Source organism: Urocampus carinirostris, chromosome 5, assembly GCF_059441175.1.
Source record: "Urocampus carinirostris isolate Australia breed hairy pipefish chromosome 5, RoL_Ucar_1.0, whole genome shotgun sequence".
In the NCBI taxonomy this organism is placed as follows: Eukaryota; Metazoa; Chordata; class Actinopteri; order Syngnathiformes; family Syngnathidae; genus Urocampus; species Urocampus carinirostris.
This window is the reverse complement of record NC_142353.1, coordinates 2,493,858-2,507,841: the sequence shown is the minus strand read 5'-3', so window position 1 is coordinate 2,507,841 and position 13,984 is coordinate 2,493,858. Positions and strand designations below refer to the sequence as shown.

The window sequence follows — 13,984 nt, the reverse complement described above, 5'->3', positions numbered from 1 at the left end:
AATAAATAGGTTTTAATCGAGCAATCACAAACTACTCTGGTGCTTATTAGGAATTCAGTTCGAATGTACTGTGCTAAACTCTCAGGTAGACGATGATGCCTAGAACTATTAGATTAAAAGACAGAATCTATATTGATGAATGGACTGCATTTATATAACGCTTTTCAAGTCATTGAAGACATCACAAAGCGCTATACAATGCATTTCACACTTACCCTTTCATGCACACACACTGATAGCAAAGTCAGCCATGCAAGGCGAGGACCTGGTTATCAGGTGCATTAGGGGTCTAGAGTCTTGCCCAAAGACAAGTCGACATTTAACTCGGACGAATCCAAACTGTGACCTTTTTGTCCTAAGATGAGCCCTCTACCTCTGAATAGGCATCAGACTTTATTTCATTATCACATTTTTATTCACACCACCAGAGATGAATGTTAGAGAATGGAAGACACAGAAAGTCTTCCTAAAAGATGAATGAATCAATGGCCTTCATGGTCATTATACAAGTATAACAAAATTAGAGGGGTTCTACTTTCAGTACAAGTAAAACAAACACAAAATGTAAACATGTGAAAAAGGATACGAACGATAAAACACAATATGTCAATGATACATAATCCTCGTACCTCTAATAATTACAAGGCGTTTGAGGCTCTTGTGATGCGGTCCTCTCTATTGTCAATTTATGTAATAACTATCTATCGAGCACCTGGGCCATACACAACTTTCTTAGACGAATTTGCTGAACTTTTGTCTGAACTAGTAACCTATGCAGACAAAATTATAATTATGGGGGACTTTAACATTCATATGAACTCCCCACTCAGCTCATTCACTGTTGCGTTTCGGTCTCTAATTGATGCATTTGGTTTTAATCAACTGGTTGATTTGCCAACCCATAAAGATGGAAACACGCTAGACTTGGTTCTGACTCGAGGAGTTTTAACCTCAAACATTATGGTGTTACCGTGTACTACCGTTATCTCGGATCAATATTAGTTACATTTGAGGTGCTAGCTAAATGTAGTGCTAAAAAGCTGAAGGATTTAGCGGACGCAATATAAGCACTGGCACAGTTTCTAAGCTCTTTGAACTCCTTCCTGGAGCAGTTGCGTCCTTTCCTTCATACAATGGCTCGATTGACTCACTCATGAATGAGTTTAGGCCCAATCCCATTCCTCTCACTTGGCCGTGAGAACCCTCCAGTGAGGTCCCTCTACAGGCAAGTGCCCTTGGTGAGTGGAGTGCAAAGTGGAGATTGTCCCCTAGGAAATTGGACGACACTTGCAAGGTTCCACCCCAGTCCAGTAGATGGCCGTAATACGAATTGGCTGTAGACCTCTGTGACGTATTGGTCTACGTCACATGTAAACAACTCGAGTCTCAACCTGTGGTGTGGCAGTTGGAGAGTTCGTGCAACGTTAAAAATGCCCGCTACAGCTGTGTTATTGCCGATTGCCTGAAAGCTCATCATCTTTTCCGTGTCTCCAATCAACTGAGGAGAAATGTGCTATACTGAAGACAGCTTCGGCGCTATGTAGCGCTGATTCATCTTTACAAGGTACGTACACTCATTAAAAAAATGACCCGTTTGGTCAAATACAGTAAGGGTTAACATACAACGCACGTTCACATAATACCCTATGTTTGTGTAGACATAAATGGCAATCTACCTATTATTATCTTAATGCCATTTTATGACATATAGTAGGGGTCTTTAATGTGTGACATGACGAAAAGTAAACAAACACAAGAACAGTCCACCTGACCCTTAAGCTGACATAATATCGTCACCTGTCACGGTCGCCATGGCTACCAGTCTGCCGCGCCCCCGAACTCAGCTGCAGCAGATCAGCTGATTGCTGGTCTGCTATTTAAGGCTGGATTTTGGGTTTGGCGGGCGCTGGCTCATTACAAAATCCCAGGTCTGTTATGCCTTGTCCTGTTTTAGGTTTAAACATTTTCCGTCTGTTATGCCTTGTCCTATTGAGTTCGTGCCGGAGGAACTCTGTACCGTTCTGTTCTGATTGTAAGAATGTTTTTGTTTGTCTTGTCCCTGACTTTTGGACAACTTTTATTTTGTTAAATAAAACTTATGGATCGTCACGCAATTGAGTTCTCCCTTCCTGCCTCCTGCCTCCGTTCTGGTCCGATCACCCCTTCCCCCCACCACGCCTCGTGACAGAATGAGCCAGCCACGACAAGAACTCAGCGAACGATCCCAGCGCGATTTGGGGAGACCTGGAGAACGCAGCTTGGCAAGTGCCCACTGAGTCCGACTTCGACTCCCTGCCCGTTCGAACCACGGCCCCGCCCGTCGTGGCCATCGCTGTGCCTCGAATGGGGTCCCGGGAGGAATTGACGCCTGCCTGTTCGACTCTCATGCCTGCCTGCCCGACTCCCGTGCCGATTGCCTGCTATTCAGTCTCCCCTGCGTGCCAGTCCGACTCCGCTGCCTGCCAGTCCGACTCCGCTGCCTGCCAGTCCGACTCCGCTGCCTGCCAGTCCGACTCCGCTGCCTGCCAGTCCGACTCCGCTGCCTGCCAGTCCGACTCTGCTGCTCCTGTTTTGCCGGTTCTGGTTTTGACTCTCTCCTGTTTTGCCGGTTCTGATTTTGACTCTCTCCTGTTTTGCCGGTCCTGATTTTGACTCTCGCCTGTTTTTGCCAATTTTGTCTGTCCTCTGTGTTTGCCGGTTCTGATTCCCTGTCTGTCCTCTGTGTTTGCCGGTTCTGATTCCCTGTCTGTCCTCTGTGTTTGCCGGTTCTGATTCCCTGTCTGTCCTCTGTGTTTGCCGGTTCTGATTCCCTGTCTGTCCTCTGTGTTTGCCGGTTCTGATTCCCTGTCTGTCCTCTGTGTTTGACGGTTCTGATTCCCTGTCTGTCCTCTGTGTTTGCCGGTTCTGAATCCCTGTCTGTCCTCTGTGTTTGCCGGTTCTGAATCCCTGTCTGTCCTCTGTGTTTGCCGGTTCTGATTCCCTGTCTGTCCTCTGTGTTTGCCGGTTCTGATTCCCTGTCTGTCCTCTGTGTTTGCCGGTTCTGATTCCCTGTCTGTCCTCGTGTTTGCCGGTCCAGTTTGCCTGCCGGCCCCCCACAACCCTGCCGAGCGTCGAACCATTCCGGGGCGTGAGGTAGTATTTTTTTTTATTTCTTTTTTTCCTTTTTTGGGGACCTCAGGAGCTGTCCCTTAAAGGGGGGGCTCTGTCACGGTCGCCATGGCTACCAGTCTGCCGCGCCCCCGAACTCAGCTGCAGCAGATCAGCTGATTGCTGGTCTGCTATTTAAGGCTGGATTTTGGGTTTGGCGGGCGCTGGCTCATTACACAATCCCAGGTCTGTTATGCCTTGTCCTGTTTTAGGTTTAAACATTTTCCGTCTGTTATGCCTTGTCCTATTGAGTTCGTGCCGGAGGAACTCTGTACCGTTCTGTTCTGATTGTAAGAATGTTTTTGTTTGTCTTGTCCCTGACTTTTGGACAACTTTTATTTTGTTAAATAAAACTTATGGATCGTCACGCAATTGAGTTCTCCCTTCCTGCCTCCTGCCTCCGTTCTGGTCCGATCACCCCTTCCCCCCACCACGCCTCGTGACAGTCACCAAACTTCCCTGTATAACCCAAAAACCTTAGTTCATAAGGAATTTAATTCAAAAGAGTTGTCATTGGATATAAAAAAAAGGTCATTTCAACATTTTTTCATGATGCTTACATCACAGTAAAAGCTGTCTTTTTCTTTTCTATGCCCACATTTATGTCTAAATTGTTTATGTTATCTATTGTGTTCCAGAGTGGCCGTCCCATAAGCGTGGACAGGTTGGACAGGAATGTTCCCATCCTGTGCTTATGACTGGATGTGGAGTCAGAACTCATTCAGGACTTAAGGTTGAGCAAGTAGGTCATGTGGGCCCTGCAGGAGCTGCTAAAGAGGGAACAGGGCCATGGCTGGAGGTCCTGATCTACGTGTACTGGCTGGCCCACGGTCTGTCCTACCGTGTGGTGTCACGGGTCTTCAGGGTTCCCAGGTCCACCGTACACAGAATTGTCCACAGTTAATATGGAATAAATTGCTCAAAAGCCATGTTTTTGGCTCTGGAAGCCAGACCCACATTTGCATCCTGTGCTTTTCTGCATTACTATTCAATAAACATCTTTATTTTGAGTAACACCTTGGTGGTTTATTTCATAATGATGTGAGATACTGTGTGTGAACTATGTGACTGTTGGACAGAAAACAACTACAAATCACTACAGTTTAAATAATAGTTTACTTTCAGAAAAACAAACTCACATTGGGCCGAAATACATAATAATAAATAATGTGTCACAAATTGTAACAAATATATACCAATACTTCCATAAAGCTGGAAAACACAAACTGGAACTTCATTGAGTTCTTAATAAAATAAAATATTTTCCTTTTATAAAACAAAGGGAAACATTGCAGAGATGTCACTGTTTTGGAAATTTGTCCACGAGCTTCCCAAAAAGGACGGGAACCGCTCAGTTTTGGCCACAGTTTCCTCGAGCCTTTTCTTCTTCGGATATTATAATTCGTGCGTTTGTTACCTCCCGTCTCGATTACTGTAATGCACTACTCTCTGGTCTCCCGAAGTCTAAAATCAAGTCTCTTCAGCTGGTACAAAATGCCGCAGCGAGGCTTTTAACTAGGACAAATAAGTACGATCACATCACACCGATTTTGGCTAACCTGCATTGGCTCCCAGTTAGCCTTAGATGTGATTTCAAGGTTCTCTTAGTATTATACAAAATCACACACGGACTTGCTCCCTCTTATCTTTCAGATCTGATTTCCCCCTATGTCCCGTTCCGAAGCCTACGATCTGAGAGTGCCGGTCTTCTGGTGATCCCAAGAGCAAAGAAGTGTTCTGCTGGTTCGAGAGCGTTCTCCATCTGGGCACCGGTGCTGTGGAATGCTCTTCCACCTGAGATCCGTTGTGCAACCTCAGTGGAAATGTTTAAATCTAAGCTTAAAACTCACTTCTACTTCATAGCATATGAATAACCTACTCTTCTCGTCGGCTGAAAAATAGTCTGTGTGATATAGTGTAATAATCTGTGAAGCCCTTTGAGACTCTTTGTGATTTAGGGCTATACAAATAAAAATGACTTGACTTGACATACAAAATAAATATGTACAAAAATATGTACAAATATATACATGAACACAAAACAAGCACAGCAAAACAAACAACTTTTTTGCCTTTTCATTCTGATAGTCTTTTATCAATTTTCTCTTTAAAGTCTTTATATTACATGTTTTACCCTAGAGTGCCATGTTTAGTCTTGTTGCATACAATGCTTCTCAGAGTTGATATCAATGACAATAAAGACATATTCAAATCAAATGATAGATTTTCTACATTTGTATAGCACTTATGTATTCCTCACATATCCATTTACACACAATCACCCCAGTCAACAGTTACCTGCAAATTTTAATTGTTCCATTAAAAACATTGTGTTCTTAAAGAAATATCTAACAATATGATGCACAAACTAATTATTTTTTCATGATTAATAATACATATGTGATTTTCAACAAATCACATGAACAAAAAAATCCAAATATTTCTAATATAATTTTAGGAATTAAATCAAATTAAATTATCATGTTTATTATTTTATGTGTTGACTTTTAACAAATATATTTTAAATACAAGATATTTCTTCATTACATAAAATTGACTACTCGTCACAGTTAATGGGTAAACTGGATATTTTAAGAGATATGTGAATGTTTTTATTGTATAATGTTCACAAAAATGTATTAGATATTTTGTACGCAACTTAAAGGATTCACATTAAAATCATGTTTCCATTTGAATGAACGAAAACTAAACGTTTTGATAAGAAAAGGAGTTGTTTAATGTAGATTTGACTGAACGTTTTGCATTCAATTCCTTACAGAATGTTGTCAACGAGATTTATCGTTCATAACAATGGCTACATATTTGACCTGATAATCCATGTTCATAAAACTAAGCACTTTTTGATACCTTCCAGTACTTCTAATACGTGAAAATGCTTCTCAGTACATGGCTCACTTTCTGTTGTTACTCTTTAGTAGTTTTTTCATACTATTCAAGACTTTTTCATGCTCTTCCATCATTTTAATGCTTGAATACTTTTTGAACGTTTTCATACTTTTCAGTTCAAATAAAATAAATTAAAACACGTGTTTGTGTAGAGTTAATATTCAAGATGGCGGCGCCCCTGTTCGGCTGCGGCTACATCGGCTCGCTACAGATTTTTACACTTCGGCCATAAAACCCAGTCTTCGACTCAGTTTTGACGGCGCACAAAGTCAACTCAAACTGCAGATTAATATACGATCGCAGTTTTTTTTGCTGGATATGCGATCATCCAGACATCAAGCGCTCGGTGCTACGACCACTCGGGAGTGTTTATTTAGCCACGGACTGCTACGTCAACAAGACACAGCGACCTACAAAGCAGCGAAGCAGAGTGGCAAGGGAGCGGTGTGACCGGAGGAAGAACCGAGGTTGTCGGGCCGGGCTAACCGCTAGGCTAAAGGCTAAACCCTTCAAAACGCCTCTCCCATCCATTTTCCTCTCCAACGTTCGCTCTCTGGACAATAAACTGGACAATTTACAACTGGAACTAACATCGAACCGCGAGATGACGAACTGCTGCGCTAAAATTCTAACCAAGACATGGTTAATCTTATCTATCCTGGCTGACGCTCAAGGAAACTGTGCGGGTCAGATGTATCGACATTTCGTTCTGCATACACGTGTACACGAATGACAATAAAGTAAATCTGAATCTGAATACGTTTTCTTATGTGGTGTTTACACAGACTCCTTTCCGTCTTTTCAAAACTACCGTATTTAACTGCTAGATGGCACTGTGTTGTTTTAGATTAATAAAATGTGTCACTGAGTATGCTGTCACTATGTTAATGTATTATTTAATCAATAACTGCCGGGGCGGCAGTGGCTCAGGAGGTAGAGCGCTTGTCTTGGGATCAAGAGATCGCAGTTCGAATCCCGGCTTATCCGTGTTACATGTCGAAGTGTCCTTGGGTAAGACACTGAACCCCTAATACCCCATAATGCAGGTTAGCGCCTTACATGGCTGCACAGCCGCTATTGGATTACAAGGAGCAGCATTAAGCGCCGCTTCCTGGAAAGTAAAGGAAGACCAGGTTGATAAAGCAAGGGTGTCAAACTCTCCACACCTCTGGGGTAAGATGCCAGAGGCTGAATCCTTCTTGATGAAAGAAGAGGAACTTCCTTTTGTCTGGGCCGAGAACAAATCAGAACCCTGGCTTTTAGGTAGTGATGGCGGGATGAAGCCCCGTGAATGTATTGAGTCACTGGGGCCAAGTGCTCTGTCGAAAGCCTTATCAGTCGAAGCCTCATTTAATAGCTCCTTTAGTCGTGCTGACATCTGCTGGTCATTTGATTTGTAATGCAGATGTTATGTTGTTACAGGCACCAAAAAAAACGTGAATATGTGCAAAAAATCATGGAAGGTATGACCATTAAATATTGCCGTATATTAGTCAGTTGTATGTTCAGTAACTTGATGTGCTTGTGTAACTGGGACACACATTGGATAGAGGGAATGGTGCATTTTATTGAGTTTTATTAAATAATTGAATCATTTTGACTGTGTTGGGGCTCAGTCGATAACTTTTATTGGATATGATTTCCCCTGCCTTTGAGAAAAACCCCTTGCAAGGGACAGAGGAAACTGACGTACAAAGAAACTGAAGTGCCAACTGGTACAGATGTGGATAAGTACTTTAGTGTTCCTTCACAAACAGCAGTGGGTCCTCATTTCTTGAAATATATTTTTGGGTGAGGTACCGTCATACTTTAACAATAGCCTCTGCTTTTGTACTGGACATGCCCCATCTCTCATTCACTGACGTGTCAAATATGCTCTACAGGTTTCCACCACTTTAATTTTTTTTTTTAAAAAGTTAATGATAGTATAATAATAATAAGTATATAAATGTATGAAAATATAAAATCATACCTGAGCCAGATGCCGATGGTGCCGCCGGATTTTCCAAACTCACTTGAGGCCTTTGTGGAGCAATTGCTGGCAGAGAAATGATGTTTGCGCACTCCATTTTCAGCCTTTTTACAGCCTCATTGGCCTTTGATTCACTGTGGAATCCCAGTACTTTAAAACGTCGATCCAGCAGTGTTGCCAGTGTCATTACACTGGTCATCTCTAATTTTGACAGATCATCTTTCAGCCTTCCCTTTAAAATGTCTGCCAACATTTTTGGTGTTTCTGTCTTCACATTTGATGCTTCACAATTCCATGCATGTAAAAGCATTTTAATTAGGGGTAGGGATAGCGCTACTATCATTACTGCCGTGTACGTGCTCCCCAGCGCTAATACAAAGGAGGCAATGGACGTTCTCTACCGAACTGTGAGTGAACTGCAGCATGCTTACACCGAATGCATTTTTATTGCTGCTGGGGACTTTAACCAGGCCAACATGAAAACAGTTCTCCCGCATTTCCACCAGCATATCAACTTTGCTACAAGAGGTAAGAACACATTGGACTTGGCCTACACAAATATCAATCTATACAGAGCAGCCCCCCGCCCCCACCTTGACTCATCAGATCATCTTTCTGTTATGCTAATTCCTGCATACAAGCCCCTGCTGACCAGAGAAAACCCTGAGGGGCCGGTCACACAGCCGTTTGCGGCTGAATCACGGCTAAAATTTTGCGTTTTTTTTTTGCCTGTGGTTGCCCGCGATGGAAAATGCGCAAAATTGGCCAACCCGCTGTTCATCGGTGGTATGCCCGCAAAACAGACGCCGGCGACTGTTCCGCTTCCTCATCGCGTCATTTCTGTGTCATTTTCTCGTGTGGACCACAGGTATAAAAGCTCCCGAGCCGGTGTTGTGCCCAAATCCGACTCCTACGCAACACAAAACACCCCCCCCACCCCCCCACCCCCTCGCGTGAACGTGCATTCTGCTGCGATCGCTTTTGTTGGAAGCGTGCATTGACGTTGGTGACTTTTTCATCCGCGTTAACAAACGCATTTTGTAGAATACGATCGCACTTTATTGTTTAAATAAACGCGTTATATAGACTAGGATCTCCCAATTGTTATAATTAGCTCGCTTTATTGTTTTAATAAGCGTTTTATTTGGACTACGATCGCTTTTGTTGGAAGCGCAGCAGAATGCGCGTTCACGCGAGGGGGGGAGGATTTACCGTTCGATTACGTTCACAACAAAAACAAAGACGGAATGGTTTAAGTTGTATTACATTCCCAACAAATGCAAGACGAAGTGGTTTTAGTTATATGTTCGCCATTACATTCCCTAAAAGTGAGATAAAACGAGGTAAAAGTGGTTGTAGTAGCGAGGGGATGCAAATCTCGGCAGGGATGCATTTCTCGGATAACACCGGGCTGTAGAAATCATAACCGCTCAAGACACAGTCCCGTGAAGATCAAGATTTCAAGCTATGGCATCATTTTTATTTTATTATCTTGAAAAGAAATGTCAAGAAATAAAAATGGATTAAGACGAGGTCACTACGCTGACGGGGATCCATGTTCACCCCCTTGACGTCTCGAGCACAACTGACGTGTGCTCGGCAAATCGCGCTGTATATACGCGGAGAAAGGCGTTTGACTGTCACACGCGTACCACGCTAATTTCACGTAATAACACCGTGATACAGGCGCAGAACATGCTATTACCATGCTCCACCCACGATTACCCGCTGAAATTTCCCGTCCTACCCATGTGTAACCACGCCCTGGCCGCGGCCAGAGCACGTCGTTCCGCGTCATTTCCGCGTCATTACCTCGTGTTGACCACGTGTGCGGCACGCGGTTTAACACGTGCTCAAACTTTTGAGCAGCTCAAAACTTTTTCGCGCGGCCAACCGCGTGTGAATTTCCGACCGCGAGTAAAGCACTGCTGTATCTCGTCTATATGGCGGTCTCAAAACGTCCAACAGCGCCCAACAGCGTGGTTCAGCCTCGATACGCTCGTGAAAGGCTGTGTACCCGCGCTCTGAAGAATTGAGCAGCGCAAAACATTTTCGCGCTGCCACCCGCGCGCGAATTTCCGACCGCGTGTTAAGCACTGCTGTATCTCGTCTGTACGGCGATCTCAAAGCGTCCAATAGCGTCCGTCCTATCAGCTGGCTTGTGTCCTAACAGACATTTTCAACACCTCGCTAGACCAAGCCACGGTACCATCTTGTTTCACGATTGCCACCATCATCCCAGTGCCAAAGAATCCCCAGATCTCATCATTGAACGACTACCGGCCCGTCGCACTGACTCCCATCATAATGAAGTACTTTGAGAGACTGGTTAAAGAGCACATCACCTCCAGTCTCTCCTCCTCACTCGACCCCTTTCAGTTTGCCTACTGGACAAACCGCTCCACCGGGGATGCCATCTCCTCTGCTCTTCACCTGAGCCTGACACACCTAGAGGAGAAGAACACCCATGTGCGGATGCTGTTCCTGGACTTCAGTTCAGCATTCAACACCATCATCCCACAACACCTGGTAGACAAACTGAGACTCCTGGGCTTTAACACCCCCTGCGGAACTGGCTGCTGGACTTCCTCACTGACAGACCCCAGTCAGTGCGGCTTGATCAGAACATCTCCAATGTCATCACCCTCAGCACGGGCTCCCCCCAAGGCTGTGTCCTGAGCCCTCTGCTGTTCACCCTGATGATACACGACTGCGTCCCTAGGTCAGCCACAAACCACATCGTGAAGTTTGCGGACGACACAACAGTGGTGGGCCTCATCAGGGACGACAACGACCTGGCCTAAAGAGAGGAGGTGGAGCAGTTGGTAGACTGGTGCAGAGTCAACAGCCTGGTCCTGAATGTTGACAAAACTAAAGAGATCATTATCGACTTTAGGAAGAACCAGCCCAACCATGCCCCACTTCTCATCAACAACAAGGCTGTGGGGGTTGTCAGCAGCACCAAGTTCCTAGGGGTGCACATCACAGACAAACTCACCTGGTCCGTGAACATTGCATCACTGGTGAAGAGGGCACAGCAGCGCCTGTACTTCCTGCGGAGGATGAGGAGAGCCCACCTGCCCCACCCACCCTTATCACATTCTACAGGGGCACCATAGAGAGCATCCTGACCAGCTGTATCTCTGTGTGGTGTGGAGGCTGCAGTGCCTCCGACTGGGGTAGTGTGAGGAGGGTGATGAGGACAGCAGAGAAAATCATCTGGACTTCCCTCCCCTCCATTCAGGTCATTGATCAGAAGTGCTGCCTATCCCGAGCCAAGAACATCATTAGGGACCCCTCTCACCCCCATCATGGACTGTTCACTCTGCTAGCCTCTGGGAAGAGGTACTGCAGTGTGCGGTGCAGGACCACCAGGTTCTGCAACAGCTTTGTCCCCCTGGCCATTAGACTGTTAAATGGTCAATCACACACACAGTAAGCCTACACAGCTGCTAATCTGTACATCTGTTTGTTTTGTTTTTTGCACTACTGGCAGTTCTCTTATACCAAGCCACTCCTTTGCACATCTGTTCTCCTCTGCACTATCGTACTCCAGTGTTATTGTTATTGTATAATGACTTGTTTACCTGACTGCCCATTTTGCACATCTGGTTAGCTGCTCCTCTTGCACTCTTTGCACTACTGTATAATACTATACATAACTATAAATTATTTAGCATATTATCAGTACTTCAATACTCTGACTCAGTACAACATTTATTTATATATTTGCATTAAAGAAAACTGTGCGGGTCAGATGTATCGACATTTCGTTCTGTATACACGTGTACAAAAATGACAATAAAGTATATCTGAATCTGAATCTGAATCAATGCTTCCAACAACTTTCCACCCACTCCATACATTACCATCACTTGCCACAACGCCTCTCTATCAACTCTGTCATACGCCTTTTCTAAGTCCATGAAAGCCAAATAAACATCCTTACCTTTCGCAAAATATTTCTCACACACCTGTCGTACTGAAAACACCTGATCCACACATCCTCTTCCTTTCCTGAAACCACTCTGCTCCTACATCACCACCTCATTTCTTCTTCCTCTCAATCTCTTAATCAAGACTCTTCCATACAGCTTACCCGGCACACACATCAAACTGATACTTCTCGAATTGCTACATTCATACTTATCACCTTTACCCTTAGACAATGGCACCACACATGCACAACACCAATCGACAGGAACCACAACACTTAAAAAGCATACATTCAACAAGCGTACTAACCAGTCAAACAGATCAGTGCCACCTTTTTTCAAACATTCAGCAGTACAACCATCCAATCCAGTTGCCTTCCCCCCTTTCATTTATTTCACTGCCTGTTGCACCTTCCATGTTTCCGCAGGCTTCACATTTAAATCACCCAACACTGGCATTCTCTCCATATCATCGATCGCCTCGACTCTCACTTCTCGCCCATCCTCCACATCTAGCAACTCCTCAAAATACTCTGCCCATCTCGTCCTGACTGCACTACCGCTAACCATTAATCTACCATCCTTATCTTTCACTTTCTCTTCCTTTCCAGACTCGCTCTTTCTTACTCTTTTCATTTCTTTCCAGAACACTTTTCTCCTTTCCTCAAAGTTCACTCCTATCTTTTGACACCATTCATCATTTGCTTTCCTTTTTGCTGCTTCCACTGACGCTTTTACCAACCTTTTCTTCACTTTATACCTTACATACGTATCACCACTCTTATCTTGCAGCTACTCCTCAACGGCACGTTTCTTTTCTGTCACAGCCACTGATATCTCATCATGCCACCATTCACTTCCTTTCCTAATACCAACTTTTCTCAGTCCACACACTTCTTTTGCACTCCTCAACACTGCCTCTTTAAACCACTTCCATTCCATTTCCACACTCTACACTTCGCTTCTAGTAATCTGTTCGTATTCTTCCCCTATCCTTTCTTTAAAATCTCTTTCCTTTTCTGCCTTATTCAACTGACATTTTCACCTCTTCCCTCACATTCTTCTTATAACTAGCCCTCCACGATCCATCTATTCTCAGTTTTCCTTCCATATAAAAATGATCAGACATACGACTCATTTCACTTCTGCAAACATTCACATCCAACAATCTGCTTAACATCCTTTTCCTAACCACTACATAATCCATGGGCGGTATTAGCTCAGGAGGGAGGGAGAGTGCTCGTTCGATTCCCGGCTCCTCCGTGTTACATGTCGAAGTGTCCTTGGGTAAGACACTGAACCCCTAATACCCCCAATAAGCAGGTCAGCGCCTTACATGGCTGCACGGCCGCTAATGGGAAATGTGAAGCACACTGTAAAGCGCTTTGGGAAGTCTTGACTTGAAAAGGTACTGGTACTGGTACTCCATATCTACCAATCACATTTTCAACCATTCCATCACCCACTCTAGCATTCAGGTCACCTAGTTTACCACTTTCCACCCTTCTTTCGCACTTGCCACACAGTCGGACAAATCCTTCCAGAACTCCTCTCTCTCCTCAGCACTTCTTTCTGAACCAGGTCCATATGCATGGACTCTATAGTCCATTCCGGACTATAGACCGCACCTGATTATAAGCCGCACCCATCACATTTTAAGAGGAAAACCAATTTTGTACTTACACAAGCTGCACCTGTATATAAGTCGCATGCGCCCACTTTAATAAAATGTAACACAAATGCAAAATTAACCCAAACCCGACTTTAAGTCCCGCGATTGTAACGGAATGTCCTTCATTAAAGTACACAGTCCAAAAATCACAGCCGGCAAATGAACAGAAAATGATACCGATACTTAAGGTTTGATGCAGACCTGCAAAGTCCGGGTCCCGTTGAAAGTAATCCAAGGAAAAAAGTGTATATTTCCAAAGGTAAGGGTGGGAAAAATATATATCCACTATTGTCCGCCGCGTCCACAAACAGGTCTCACCTTTACCCCGCTTCCCGTCACCACGCGTTTGTT

At 44.3% G+C, this 13,984-nt stretch overlaps 1 long non-coding RNA gene across 1 annotated transcript in view; it reads left to right on the top strand.

Moving 5' to 3' along the window:
• The first annotated feature begins 1,386 nt into the window (after positions 1-1,386).
• Positions 1,387-13,984, top strand: part of LOC148364960 (uncharacterized) — a 79,108-nt gene continuing 66,510 nt past the window's right edge. Inside the window, exons 1-2 of the long non-coding RNA XR_015850452.1 lie at positions 1,387-1,564; positions 3,786-3,880. This is a non-coding gene — a long non-coding RNA (uncharacterized LOC148364960). The remainder of the gene's footprint in view (positions 1,565-3,785; positions 3,881-13,984) is intronic.